General features: G+C 36.1%; 1 long non-coding RNA gene across 1 annotated transcript in view; it reads right to left on the bottom strand.

Annotated features, from left to right (window-relative positions):
• Window positions 1-883: 883 nt before the first annotated feature.
• Window positions 884-13,517, bottom strand: part of LOC144315688 (uncharacterized) — a 44,796-nt gene continuing 32,162 nt past the window's right edge. The window contains exons 2-5 of the long non-coding RNA XR_013381463.1: window positions 12,913-12,976; window positions 9,719-9,769; window positions 5,667-5,736; window positions 884-1,154 (exon numbers count right to left, since the gene is read on the bottom strand). This is a non-coding gene — a long non-coding RNA (uncharacterized LOC144315688). The remainder of the gene's footprint in view (window positions 1,155-5,666; window positions 5,737-9,718; window positions 9,770-12,912; window positions 12,977-13,517) is intronic.

Raw genomic sequence — 13,517 nt, 5'->3', positions numbered from 1 at the left:
TTGAGTTCTTTGGCTTGCTGTGGGTCAGGGTGACCATTATTAAAGACTGATCATTGACTTGGGTATATAATTTGCTGGCAGTTTTCTCTTTTCATTTTCTTCCATTGGTGTGAAATTCATAAACACACACAACACTCTAGAAATCCAAATTTTGTATTTCCTTTGAAACATGGCTCAAATACTTCTCCCTATAAATTACCTTTACTAATTTCATATCCTTATGACTTTTCTGATGCTTCATATTTCATCAATGTACTTATATTTTTTCATATGCATTGAAAATGTTCCTTTGTTTATGGATGTCAGCCTAACTCTGTTGCAAGTTCCTTGAGTGAAGGAATTGAGTCTTATGGAAGTTTCCATCCTCTATTCCTACCTAGAGCATAACACACTGACTCAGAGTTGCTACTGGGGAAGTTCCTAATATTGCTAATATTTATGTCTCGATGTCTGAGAATGTTTTATGAGTGAAAGAAATTATCTCAAAGCTCTGAGTTCTATGCCATATTCCTCCTAATAAACTACATTTAGATAAATATTAGAATTTTCTTGTATCAAAAAAATAAAGGATTTTACCACAAAGCTTATAAGAAAAATTTACACCTATGCTGTTGATTTGGAAAGTAAGAAATTGTCAGAAACTGGCATTAGTATCTAAGTAGTAAATGTTGACTCCAATAAATTTGGGAAAAATCTGCAAGCACTATCTTGCAAAGAGTGGTTCTAGGAGTGAAGGGTTTGGCTTGTATTTTCTATTTTCTCACTGTCGAGATGAAATGTAGAATATATTTCTTAATATTTTGACCCATATTTCCTCACCTGTAAAGAGATTACATGTGCCCAACCCATTTCATGGGTGATGAAGATGAAATGTAACACAAGAAGAAGATAATTAAAAGTTTAGTGCCCACATATAAAGGATTAACAACTTTGAAAAGCATACATTTGAGAGCAAGAATAGCAGGCTTTGTTCTCCTTCTGGGTTATGCATCAGTCTTGTCACTCAGCAGTTGGTCTGGGTTGTGGCTTAGCTATTTTAAAGAAATCTCAGTCCATAGCACTGCCAGTGCACTCCTCACTGATTAAGTGGCTCTTGAGCTCTGTGGGCTAAGAATTGCTGTTCCATTGTATTCTATCAGTCGTCTAGCAGGAATCTAAAAAAAAAAAAAAAAAAAAAAATCTTAGCAGCACGGATCTCCATAGATAGGCTGAGCAGAAAGGGTTGGAAAATGACAAGGTTAATCATTTTAGGAATGTCTTAGAAATGTCATTTTGCCCATGATTAGCAATGCTGTGACCTATTTTCAATGTAAATATGTGGGGGTTGTGTGTGTGTGTGTGTGTTTAATTAGCATAATATTTTTAATGTGTTAATAATAAGTTGGGTTCTACTGGTGGGGTATTAATCTTTAGAATTGACATATGTCCTGTAGAATCAATGTGATTTGGAAGATGAGATATAAAACTTGATAACTGTGGCTTTGGACTAGCTACAGAGCTGTATAAACCATGGTCTAGAAAGTCAGTGAAGGGACAAACTCTCAAGTAGCTCTTCCCTGCCCTCTAGCTGCTACTTAATGCTGTCTGAGGATTTCAGTGACAATTAATGAATCAGCAATACCCTTCTGGACATGGACAACACTCCTAAAGTCAGTCTTTCCCTACCCCAAACCTACTGTCTCAGATGTACAAAAGACAATTCAAAACCCTTAGTTCAAGGAGAGAGAGAACTCTTGTGCAAATTGAGACCAAATCTGGCAACATATTAGAGGTCCCAGTCACTTCTGACTAGAGTTAGTGATTATCCAGTATGCAGTGAGATTAGAATGAGATCTTGTATATATTCTAGCGGTACCCACTCCAGTCTGTATGAGTGGAGGCTGCTTACTTTCTTCACTGTAGGGCTAATGGATTATAATCACTTCCTGCCCCAGTGCCTGATCCTGGTTTCTTTTCATCCAAGCTATTGGCCAGAATTTTTCTTAAAATTGGATAGTCCATCCTAGAACCACAAGTCTGTAACCTAACTAAGAAAATACCTCTGCCAGGCCTTGCAATTAAGCCTAATTTGGGTACTGCTTCCAATTTGGATCATATCCAAAGCTATGATATGTCCTTGTATGTTGCTAATAGGTCTAACTGTTCCTCATTTTTAGTAATTCCAATCCAATTACCATGTAAGCTACTTTTACCTTAACTCATTTTTAAATTTACTCCTATTTTCCAGGCATCTCTTTTGGTCCTAGCATCTTTGTATGAGGCATATATAGGAAATAATCCGTACTTTATTATTCATGGTGATTTTATACTTGCTCATAGCTCTGTTCTTGCTTAGGCTCTGCTCTAAGACCTCTAACTACTCAACTCTTAATGATTATGTTACTCCTCTAAGCTCCTTTAACATCAACCATCTATACCATTCACTTGAGATACAACAAATACTACATTTAGTATTTTTAATCCTCTACAGTACATAGCCTATGACCTCTATGTTTTCTGTTTATAAAGTGCAAGTTGTATGCTTTGTAATTCTTTCAGTTCACACTGTGCTTTGCTTGCAATATCTTGCTCATTCCAAGTATGCTGATGATGGTGATGATAATCATTGCACTTTTCTCTTAAAACTTCTTAATTTATCCTTCTACACTCAATGCATTGCTACCATTACCCTTGTTCTTAATTTGTCTATTGCTTCATTTCTCCCTGCAAACCAGTGTGGCTGGGATTGCATAATCTTAGTGAAAACTCAAATGACTAACAACATTGAAAATGGAAATAATTGGAATTTAGTTTGGTTGGGTCATATATTTTGATCCTCAGATTACCCAAATCAGATTGGCTACATGACTAATTTCATCATCTTGACAACATCAGCTTTTAAAATGACTCATCTTGGATTACTGACTTCCATGGCACTAAATAAACATAATTACAACTGCTGGATTTGGGAGTGATGTGACCTCAGACTTTCTTTTATCATTTAAGTCAAGTCTATGCTAACAACACCAAATAAGAAATTTGAGATAATCCAGTAATTCTATGTAGTAAGCTAAAGGGAGAGAGGTGGAGAGAGAAGCTATGTATGATAATTTTAATCTCCTTTTGTCTTTTCAAAGTATGTTAAAAAATTGCAGTTAAAACTCAATTGTAATTACTGTGATCGACATGGGACATAAGCAGAACTGAAACTCAAAGAAGATAATGGAGTTTTCTAAATTTATGTAGCTAGTGATTACAATGCTTAATACTAGAATTTTTGGCCAAGATAGTTCCATTTTCATTCACCATGCAACCACGGCCATGTCAATCATCAATCCACAGGAATGAAGATATTTCTAAGTTGTTATAGTAGGATTCTTGTCTTTCTAACCCTGTTGCTGATTTAGTCCTTGCCTTAATTCTGAGCAGGGGTGAAAAAAAGGGTTGGGCTAGTTTCTTCAGTTCCAAAATGATTTCCTAAATCTTGATATCTGCCAAACGTTTGGACTCAAAGGGACCTTTAAAACCATCTAAACTTTAATTTCAAATATTTCTTTGAAACTTAGCTGTGACATGATTCCTCAGGAGTCCTAGCCACCTGCCAAGTTTGAAGTGCTTTTGTTCAGCTGTTTTTAACTTACTGCTGAGAAAGTTCCTAATTTTAATAAGATGGAAAATTGTATTTTTTCCATTGCCCTATAACTCCAAAACAATGAAATGGATGTGCTACATGATAAAGTAAAGAAAGAAAAAAGCAAATCCAAAACACACAACATGATTATTGTTGGGATATTTTGATAATTATATCATGCATTTGGAAAAGTGGCTTACTAATGTCAGGTGAAAGATAAAGATGACCATCATCAACCAACCCAAAATGATTTACTGAGTGCCAGGAATATATCTAGCCCTATTTGGTCCCTTTTAGGAAATAATGTAGGAAGATACTGCCCATGTTTGTTTTGTTTGTTTTTGTTTTGTAGGGGGCACTTACTCTGCTAATTTGTATAATTAAACCCTTGAGTAAGAGATGTTGTAAGTCAGCAAAATAAAACAAACAGCTGTATCATTTTTTGAAAACATTATTTCAAATATAGCTATTGTCTATGTAAGGAAGAAGGGGATGAAAGTTGCTAATCCAATTTATTGTTATTAAGTGTCTCTAGTAATTGGAACCAGTATTTGTGAATAACCTATCTGGCTGTGGAGAGGGACAAAAAGTTAATAAATAATTTTCCTCTTTTCTATCACTTCCTTTTTAAATTTTCTGAGAGGATAGCCAATTTCAGTCTTGCTGATTAGATTGACATAATTGTTAAGACAGCAAAATTATATCACATAAGCCTGTAGCTATGATCTCAGTTGAAACCACAGTCTATGTAGGTACTAAAGGCTGTCAAAATACCCAAGAGAACAAGATGTTTGAGTAAGTGGTTTGCTTTCTTTTCCCATCCATCAACACATTCAAGCCATTTGGTACATGGAGACACTGCCATAGTGATAGACAATTGAGTAATTCAGCCTGATGCTTGTTGGAAAGCCAAAGCTTTCTGGAGTAATAAGTTACCTTTTTTGCTTTTCCTTTGAAAACTTGTTCATGTCCCACCCCTGACTCGAGAGAATAGAAATGTTGTCACATGAGTGACTGTCTCCTACATTATCACGAATAAATGTTGCAAATCACAGACTTTTCTCTAGAAAGTGAGAGACATTTATTTTGCAATAATTCAGTGATTTTTGTCTCTATTATTCAAGATGATTGATGTAGATGTAATCATTCTGTCTCTTAGATATTGGTAAAATAAAATGACAGTTGTTGGCTGTGCAATAAGTTACCATCTGCACCAAGATGCTTGGAGGAATTGAAAGGTTGGCATTTTCACAGCATGAGATAAAGGATCACAATTACTCAGTTAGTTTATGAAGGCTAAATAAAAAATCCAGGTCTAGTATTCCACTTCAAATGCTGAATTATGTAGATTGTTTGCCAGAATAAGAAAAGATCAATTTTGTAATCATTCAAGTGAGATATTCATGAGATTTCAGATGTTTTCATTCTGTGTGTGCTTAGACAAGAATTACATCTCCCCTTATGCCCAAGCATCTAACTGATATCTGTGCTTTTGATCTTACTTTGTGCCGAGGGCTATGCTAGGTGGTGAGAACCAAACATGAAATAAAACACACCATGCTTTCCAGAATGATGATGATGATGATGATGATGATGATGATGATTATAGTGGTTGTTGAATGAATATTTTGCCCTGAAATCCAACCTGAATCTATATAATGGGAATTTTTACTGATGCTCCTTGCCTCTCAAGCAATGTTAGAGGAGGAAATGTATTCCTCCCTGTCCATCCTTCACTTCCATTCATGGGGAAAAATCACTAATCCAGCTTTAATTCTTGATTAGAGCTACTTTAGGTGCCAAATAACACAGCTCAGACTTGATCGTTGTGCTCTTTCTCTCTTCCTCTGCCTTCCTTGTCCATCACTGAAGTATTTTTTAGATTTGTGAGTTGATTTTTAAATTAACATTCTTTCAGTGGAAGATTAATATTAGAGAACACTTTAGCTATAAAGAAGGAATATTATCCAGTGACTACATTTTATTTCCAAAGAAGCTGTAACAATATTTACAAAGTTATATTTTACAAATATAAACGTAATGCAAAATATCTTACCAATTTTAGGTGCATTTGAAAAGAAAGATGAAACAAGCATCATTTAGAAGATCTGAAATGTGAGGAGGATCTGAAATGAAAGGTAGATTTTCAAGAGGTAGAAAGGAAAGAAAGGACGACAATAATAAGAGTTAGAAATTGAAGAAAAAAGCACATAGTATTCCATATTAAAGGGAAGAGCTGTACTGCTTTGGGGTAACTTTCTAACCTTTATTATTTCACATTAATCATCACTAATATATATTCATACTTATGCAAATTAAAGGGTTAAAATAAATTATTTTCATTCATTTTTTTTGCCCTTTCAATAAATTTATTTTTTTTTAAGATTTTATTTATTTATTAATGAGAGACACCGAGAAAGGCAGAGACATAGGCAGAGGGAAAAGCAGGCTCCCTGCAAGGAGCCCGATGTGGGACTTGATTCCAGACCCTGAGATCAGGTCTAGAGCTGAAGGCAGACATTCAACCTCTGAGCCACCCAGGCATCCCAATAAATACATTTCTTTACCAGGGTCATATACCTGCTACTCCCATCTTCTGTGACTCTCCCTCATGTAGAATAGAGATACTCAGATATTTGAAACATCTTACTGTCTTACTCTGAAGTCTGAAAAGCTACCCTGAAATAAAGATTTACTTGTTTATTCACATAAAGGGACCTCTTTTTCATCCCCTCACTTAAATTTTAGATTTTTAGAATCTCTCACTTTCTGCCTCTTTACAATGTAATTTAAAATGTATCTTTAAAAATGGAATTTCATTTTAAAAGCAACTTCTGTCCTTTTTCAATAGCTCTTACCCCTCTTTCCTTGATGCCATGAACATTTTTAAGTTGTTCAAAGGCAGAATCTAAGGGGTACCAGTTACTATCCTAACATTTAGAAATATCAGGGCGAGGTTTCCCTGGAAACCACATGCACATAAAAACCATGCAGAGCAGACTTGGTTTCATCTCCAGTTACATTTTCTATTGAAGAGAGAAATCACCTCCACTTATATTTTGTTTTAGAGGTGATATTCAGGGCAGAAAGCTGTGGAGGCCATTTTATTGTGTTTCAGCATCCAGCAGACTAATGAAGGAGTTACAGTTTCAGGACAGAAAATACAACTAAATATGGACTAAACCACAAATGAGCCAGAAAATGAATTAAAAGCCCACCTTGCCTGTGACAGCACAGAAGGATGTCCTGGGTAGCCTCCCTCCCCTGGTAAAGGAGGAGAGAATGGTGACTTCTCAAGAGGAGAAGAAAAGGTTAATTATCTCAGGTTCACCAGGGTGGTCATTTTGGAAGAAAGTGCCCACCAAACATCTTTTACTGATGAGCTAATGGAAGAAGCACACTGTATATCATATTGCTTTTCCATGAAGTTACTCTACTAATGAGAAGATAATAATGTCTTTCCATTAACTCATGTATATTATAAATATAGACTTACTGTGCTGTAACTCCTTAGATTTGCTATGAGGTGATGACAAGTCTTTTAAAAAGTTCGTATTGTCTTGTCTGAATTTCCCATCACACTCTTATGATTCTGTATTGTACATTATACAGATGTTTCATACAGTGTTTCAGTTAGCATGTGCTTTCATTTAAAAGGGGGACCAATTTTTCTCTTTCATGCATAAAAGTCTTGGACCTAACAAATGGATATATTTTTTAAATCAAACTGGTAAATGGTAATGCATTAAATTATGGAGAGTACACAGTAGTTCTTCAAAAGCATAGACTTTATATTCAATTTCCTGGAGACAATAACCCTTAAAAAATGAAAAAAAATAAAAGCTAAGAAAACCTGTCTTTACCGCTAGAAAATTCCAAGTTTGATAGAAGGAAAGTATACATTAAAGAAACACAAGGGAAAAGGTCAACCCAGTCTGAAATTAATGTCCCTGCTCTCCCCAAATTGCTAAGGATTCATTGTATGAAAAGTCTGTGGAAGGAGGGAGAAAAGCCACTACCTCATTTTCTATAGTGTTACCCACAAAGTGGAAGCCAGGTCTCATCTCAAGCTTTCACTTCTGCTAGTCCAAAATATGGCCATTAGTTAGCATTTGGTAAAGAGAAAGTAAGTTAGATGACAGAGGGACACTGCCCCTACTCTGCACTCAGAACAGCCCATAGTTAGTAACCTGTGTTACAGGAATTAGGTTATCTTTGTTTACTTACACTCAAGCTAGCCAGTTTATTATCTACTGAAGTATTTCTACATCTTTTGTTTATCATTGGTTGGCCACATATTTTATACTTGTCAAGCTGTTTCCTTGTACATTTAATAAAAAAATCACCAATGCATGCAATTTTTAATGGGTATGGGATCAAATATTGGAAGCTAATAAATCTCTATTTTTCAGTTTTAAAAATGAAGAGAATGCATAAGTAGGATTGTTAAATAATTTGCCTCAAGTCCCAAACTTATTGTCATCTGGAGGTGATTTGAGCCAAAATGGAACACAAATCTCCTGATCCGCTATCTGATAATTATGAAAAATTTTTGTAAAAATTGAGTAAACGGAAATTTGAGATCTTAAATACTCCTATTAGCATTGTGTTATTTACACAATTTAGTGGGTAGTGGGCCTGTTAGCCTCTATTGGAAGAGTGGTTGTTAAGTTCTCATTAATTCATGCCTCTGTGACAATTCAGCTAAATGTTAGAGGGATTTGAGTGGGGAGGGATCAGTATTATGATGCTGTAGCTGAAGTCAACACTGGCTTTGAACTTCCTTTCCTGGTTATAGTTTTGTGGAATTAAAGACTGAGAAAACCCCACACTACATTTAAAATTCAACATCTGTTGTGTAATTTGATTTTTCCATATATCATTCATTGGTATTTATTTCTCATAATCTATGGTTTCAGGAGAGGAAGCTAAAAAGTCTGATGGACTGCAAGTTTATAACTATGAATCACTGAAACTTCCACTATGGGGAATTCTATTGTATTAGCAGGAGGGAAGGCTATCAAGTTTTATAAGTATCTGAGAAGTGAGAACGAAACAAATACTGAGCCTTCTGTTGGACGTTTGTCTTGTTTTCTGCTTATTTATCACCTCAAGAAGAATCTCAGGATTTAGGGGAATTTTCTTCTTTAGCATTGATGTTTGCCTAATGAAGAAGCCTTAAATCTCACTAGTCAGCTTCCTTTAAATCTGGAATGCAGCGTTTGAACTCTGCTAATTGGATGATGTTTCACAAGACTTTGATTTGGGACTGAGTCATCAGAGGAAGCATGCACCCAGCAGAACCACCTTTTGGTGCGGGCAGCTTTAGAGACATATAGTTTCCAGGGCCAGCAGCAGTAGTTCTGCTGACACCTTCATCGGTGTCAGTGGTCTGTGCCCACCAGCAGTACTGCAGCATCTTTGCTGGAGTCAATCCATAGTGAAGCCATGTCGTTCCCGAATACATGGATTCAAAGTGTGACATTCTGATCTTTATGTGATAGTTAATATCCCTTAATAAATTTCTTTTCTGATTTTTGTGATTTTCAGCTTAAGAACTCTTCCTGACTCAGTACCTTACTATGAACAGACATTCTGCCAATATTTTATGTACTCAACATTATTTTATTACTTACAAGCATCCTAGGATACAGGAATGTTACACAGTGAAGCTCAGAAATGTTAAGTACATTGCCCAAGATCATTCAGATAGCAGAGACTCAGTTTATATATGCTTTTTCTAACCTTATAAAGTATGAGCCTGAGTTTAAATTTAAAAAGGAAAAAGCATGGGTGGTTTACACTGGAACATAAAATGAAGAGTACTAAGCTCAAAAATCTGAACCCAAATCCCTGATCAACTTACATGTTACTACTACCTAACATAAGCCAGCTATTCTTACAAATCCGTGTTTATTATTTAATATAGACTCTTGCTTCTTCTTAGACTATTTGTAAAAGCATCCTTCTCTCCTCTTTTCCACTTATCCAACTTCTTACATTCCCAGCCTCAGGTAGACCTCTCCCTGAGTAGTTTGCCTTTCATTCATCTCTTTCTTCTATGGCATCTGTTTTCTATATATGATAATCAGATGGCATTCATCTTACCCTCTTCTGTTTGGATTCTATAGCTCAGGGGTCAACAAACATTTTTCTTTTCTGTAAAAGGCCAGATAATAAATATGTTTAGAATCATGCAGTCTCTGCAACAACTACTCAAGCATATATTGTAATGAAAGCAACCATACACAGCAAATGGATGAGCATGGCTATGTTCCAATAAAACTTATTTACAGAAGCAGGTGGTCATCAGGATTAGTTCATGATTCTCAAATGTTATATCTCACTGGACTGGGTAGTCAGTTCTTAGCATTCTTAGTGATTACATATTTCTGCATTGACTTTGCCTCTTTTATGTTTTAGTCTCTCTGTCCTTTACTCCTGCTCCTTTGAATTACTTTCTCAGATATTATACCCATTCACAGATCTTTGTTTCATGCCTGTTCTGGCAAAAACCCAGACTAATAACATTAGTACCAGGAATGGGGTTAGAAATTAACTCATGACATGTAGTATCATATCTATTGATTCTTATCTTTGCTTAATTGTGATAATAGACATGTAGGATGTGAGGCATTTGGTTGTATGATACCTGGGCCATTAAACCATATGGCAGAAACTTCAATTTTAAGGATTATGAAATAAATCAGAATTTGTTAAGTGCTGTGAAAAACTGTAACAAGAGAAAATGATAGACTCAGTGAGAAACCTATCAACTCAAAGAAAGCTATGAAACCACAGTGTTTCTGTTGAAGAGTTACAGAAAGCCCTTCTGTCTCCAGTATCTGGTAGAACTGGGCTAAAAATGAGTCCCAGTATTTAATTTTAAGCATGGTAGATCTGCCAAGGAAACTCAGTGTGCAACTGTGACAGGTTCCCTATGTCAGAGTTAGAGACCTAAAAAGAAAACAAAAACAAAAACAAACAAAAAAACCTTGAGACCTAAAACCTAGAATGAGAATAGTTGTTTTATTTTATTTTATTTTATTTTATTTTATTTTATTTTATTTTATTTTATTTATTTATTCATGAGAGACACAGAGAGAGAGAGAGAGGCAGAGACACAGGCAGAGGGAGAAGCACGCTCCATGCAGGGAGCCCAACGTGAGACTCGATCCCAGGTCTCCAGGATCACGCCCTGGGCTGAAGGTAGCACTAAACCACTGAGCCAACCAGGCTGCCCAAGAATAGTTGTTAGATAAACCTGAGATTCTTAAAAGCTCCCTGATTTTTATGTGTGTGCCAACAGAAGCATCTCCCTTCCCTTGATAGAGAACATATTACTTTTGCTTAGTGATCTTGTAGATACTCACCTAAGGCAGGTGCCTTCAAAACGGTGCTTGCTGACTAGAAGATCTACCCCTGCCTCCACTATATTGCCTTTATGCCAAATACCAGGGTCAGGACTCCGTATACCCCAAGTAGGAAATGAGCTGCGGCTCTTTGGGAATAGAGCTTACACACAGAATCATTGTAAAGTCTTGGCTAATATACCCTAGAGGTAATTGGTAAAACATGGATGAAAGTGAATTTGTAGAGTCTTTCACTGGTTAGGTGAGGGCTTGGCATGTGAACACCCATCACTGTCTTGAGATTCAATATTCTGGCAAGATTTTCTGGTCCCAGTACTTACTACGTAGATCTTTGAAGCTGGGACATGATAACTGCTTATATAGCTAATGGAATGGAGATGATATAGAAACTGTAAAGCCTATTATGAAGAAGTGGTCAGAAGGCTCAGGAAGTATGTTGTCATGAATTAATTGTGTGAGATTGGAGAACCCATCAGCTGACTTAGTTCTCTTGCTGGTTCCCAGAACACTGCTTTCATCTAGGCAGTGATGAGTGTGCTCATGTGGACATAACTGGCATCTCTGAAAAGCTCAATATTGGCTGTCCTTTAGATACTAGAATAGGTAGTGGAAGATGCTGCTGTGGAATTGAGATCTCTCATATGGAGCTGTATCCCTGATAACTAGAATACATAGACCTGGAAACCAAACGACAGAAGCAGAATTAACTCCCCTCACCCTCATTTTCAGTCACTCACTTGTAGAAGTTTTTCTATTTCTGTAAACTTAGACTCTTCCAGATTACAAATGCTAAATCTTCTTGGGTGAAATACTCTTCTAGAGGATACAAGATGGGTTCTAAAGAACTTGAAGCTAGAAGTATCACATGGTCTCTATAGGCTTCTCATGCTGGGAGAAACCAAGCCAAAAAAATCAAGTTCTTGTATAGGTGGCAGTAATCCATTTTAAGCACTGTGAGCAGCTAGAATTCCAGCTGTATAAGGGGAACCTAGGATTCACTATGACATTGCTCGGTGCCCCCATTTTCAGTAACCGTTAATGGGCAGTTGCAGCATTTGAATCCAATAAAGCAAGGCAATTAAGGACTCATGCATGAAATTCAGATCACATTCTAAGCTAGCCACTTAGACCAGTGTAAGTCTTGGTAAAGGGTGAAGGAATTCTAGAATAATTGAGGGAGGGTGGAGATGATAAACATCAATAAAACTTCAGGATTAAGATGCTACAGTGAGGACTGCCGTTTTTTTTACTAATTCCCTTGTATTAATTATATGAAGAGCATGTGACTGGCTCCCATCTTGAATGTGATATTTTGCTGTGCTGAATTTAGTGGAGGGTATTAACATATCTGAGTAGTGCCTGGGCTCCACTGTGTTGGGTGCTTTTTCTGCATCACTTCAAACCTTTGTGGCTTTAACTCATTTCAGCCATTGTTTTAATAATAAATTCCACATGGTCTTCAAATAACTTCATACAAGGGCAACCTAAAAGTCCTCAAGTTCTCTTGTTTCTTGACCCAGAGCTTCTCTTAAGTTGTATTATAAGACATCCATAGGAATCTACTCACGTCTGAACTGATGCATGAATGACCCAGAAGTGCAAAGTTGTAAGTATCCCATATATGGTAACTTTTCAATTATAGAAGATGGGAGATGATGAATAAATATTTCCTTCTTTTTTCCCTGCATGGAAAAGTCCTAAACATGTTGTTGTTTGTTTGTTTGTTTGTTTTTAGATTTTTTAGGGATCTGTGGGATAGAGCATCCACTATTCATAGTAGTGGCTAAACAATGTACTCTCACATTGAGTTTTCCTTTTCCCTTGCTTGAATCCACCATGCATAATTTCTGCTTTCTGTATATAAACTTTACCTCAGGGTCTACTTTAAGAGGAATTTAGGCTTTGCAAATCAGAAAGAATAATACTTACATTTCACCCCAGGATTTCCATGCATAAACGAATGTTTGATTGCTTAGTCTAGCAGTCATCAAATCTGTGAGAGACAAGGAAATTCCAGTCTCTTAGATTCTCCAAAATATCAAAGATACTTTATTAAAGGTAATTACTGAGTATGACAAAAAAAAAAAAAAGAAAAGAAAATATTCTGATAAGGCAAAAGTACTAGAGAAGCCCTATCTTGGGTTTTTATATTATGCATAATGTATCCCAAATTCAGATGGAGGTGTGATGGTTCCACAAACCTGGTGATTAGATGGTACATTTGAAAATATGGTTTAGGCCCTATCCTTAATTCTTGAAAATTTTAAATTTGTTAAAGCAAAGCTGACTTTACTTGAATCCTTTGGTGCCTTTCCAATTAACCGCCAAAGATAGAGCTTGATGGAATCATAATATTGCATATTAGTAACTCTAATCATTATTCTAAATGTAGTTTGCTTTTTGTCAATTATAGTTCCTTAGGGGGCAATCCAAACTGCTGTGTAAAGAAGGCTCAGAAGAACAGCACAATTTAAAGTACTACAGAGGCTTTTATGTTGATTGAGTTTTTCATTTTAGATTTTTTGAAAACATAA

The sequence above is a fragment of the Canis aureus genome, chromosome 6 (genome assembly GCF_053574225.1).
Source record: "Canis aureus isolate CA01 chromosome 6, VMU_Caureus_v.1.0, whole genome shotgun sequence".
Lineage (NCBI taxonomy): Eukaryota > Metazoa > Chordata > Mammalia > Carnivora > Canidae > Canis > Canis aureus.
The sequence above is the reverse complement of the archived record's forward strand: the minus strand, read 5'-3'. Positions and strand labels throughout refer to the sequence as shown.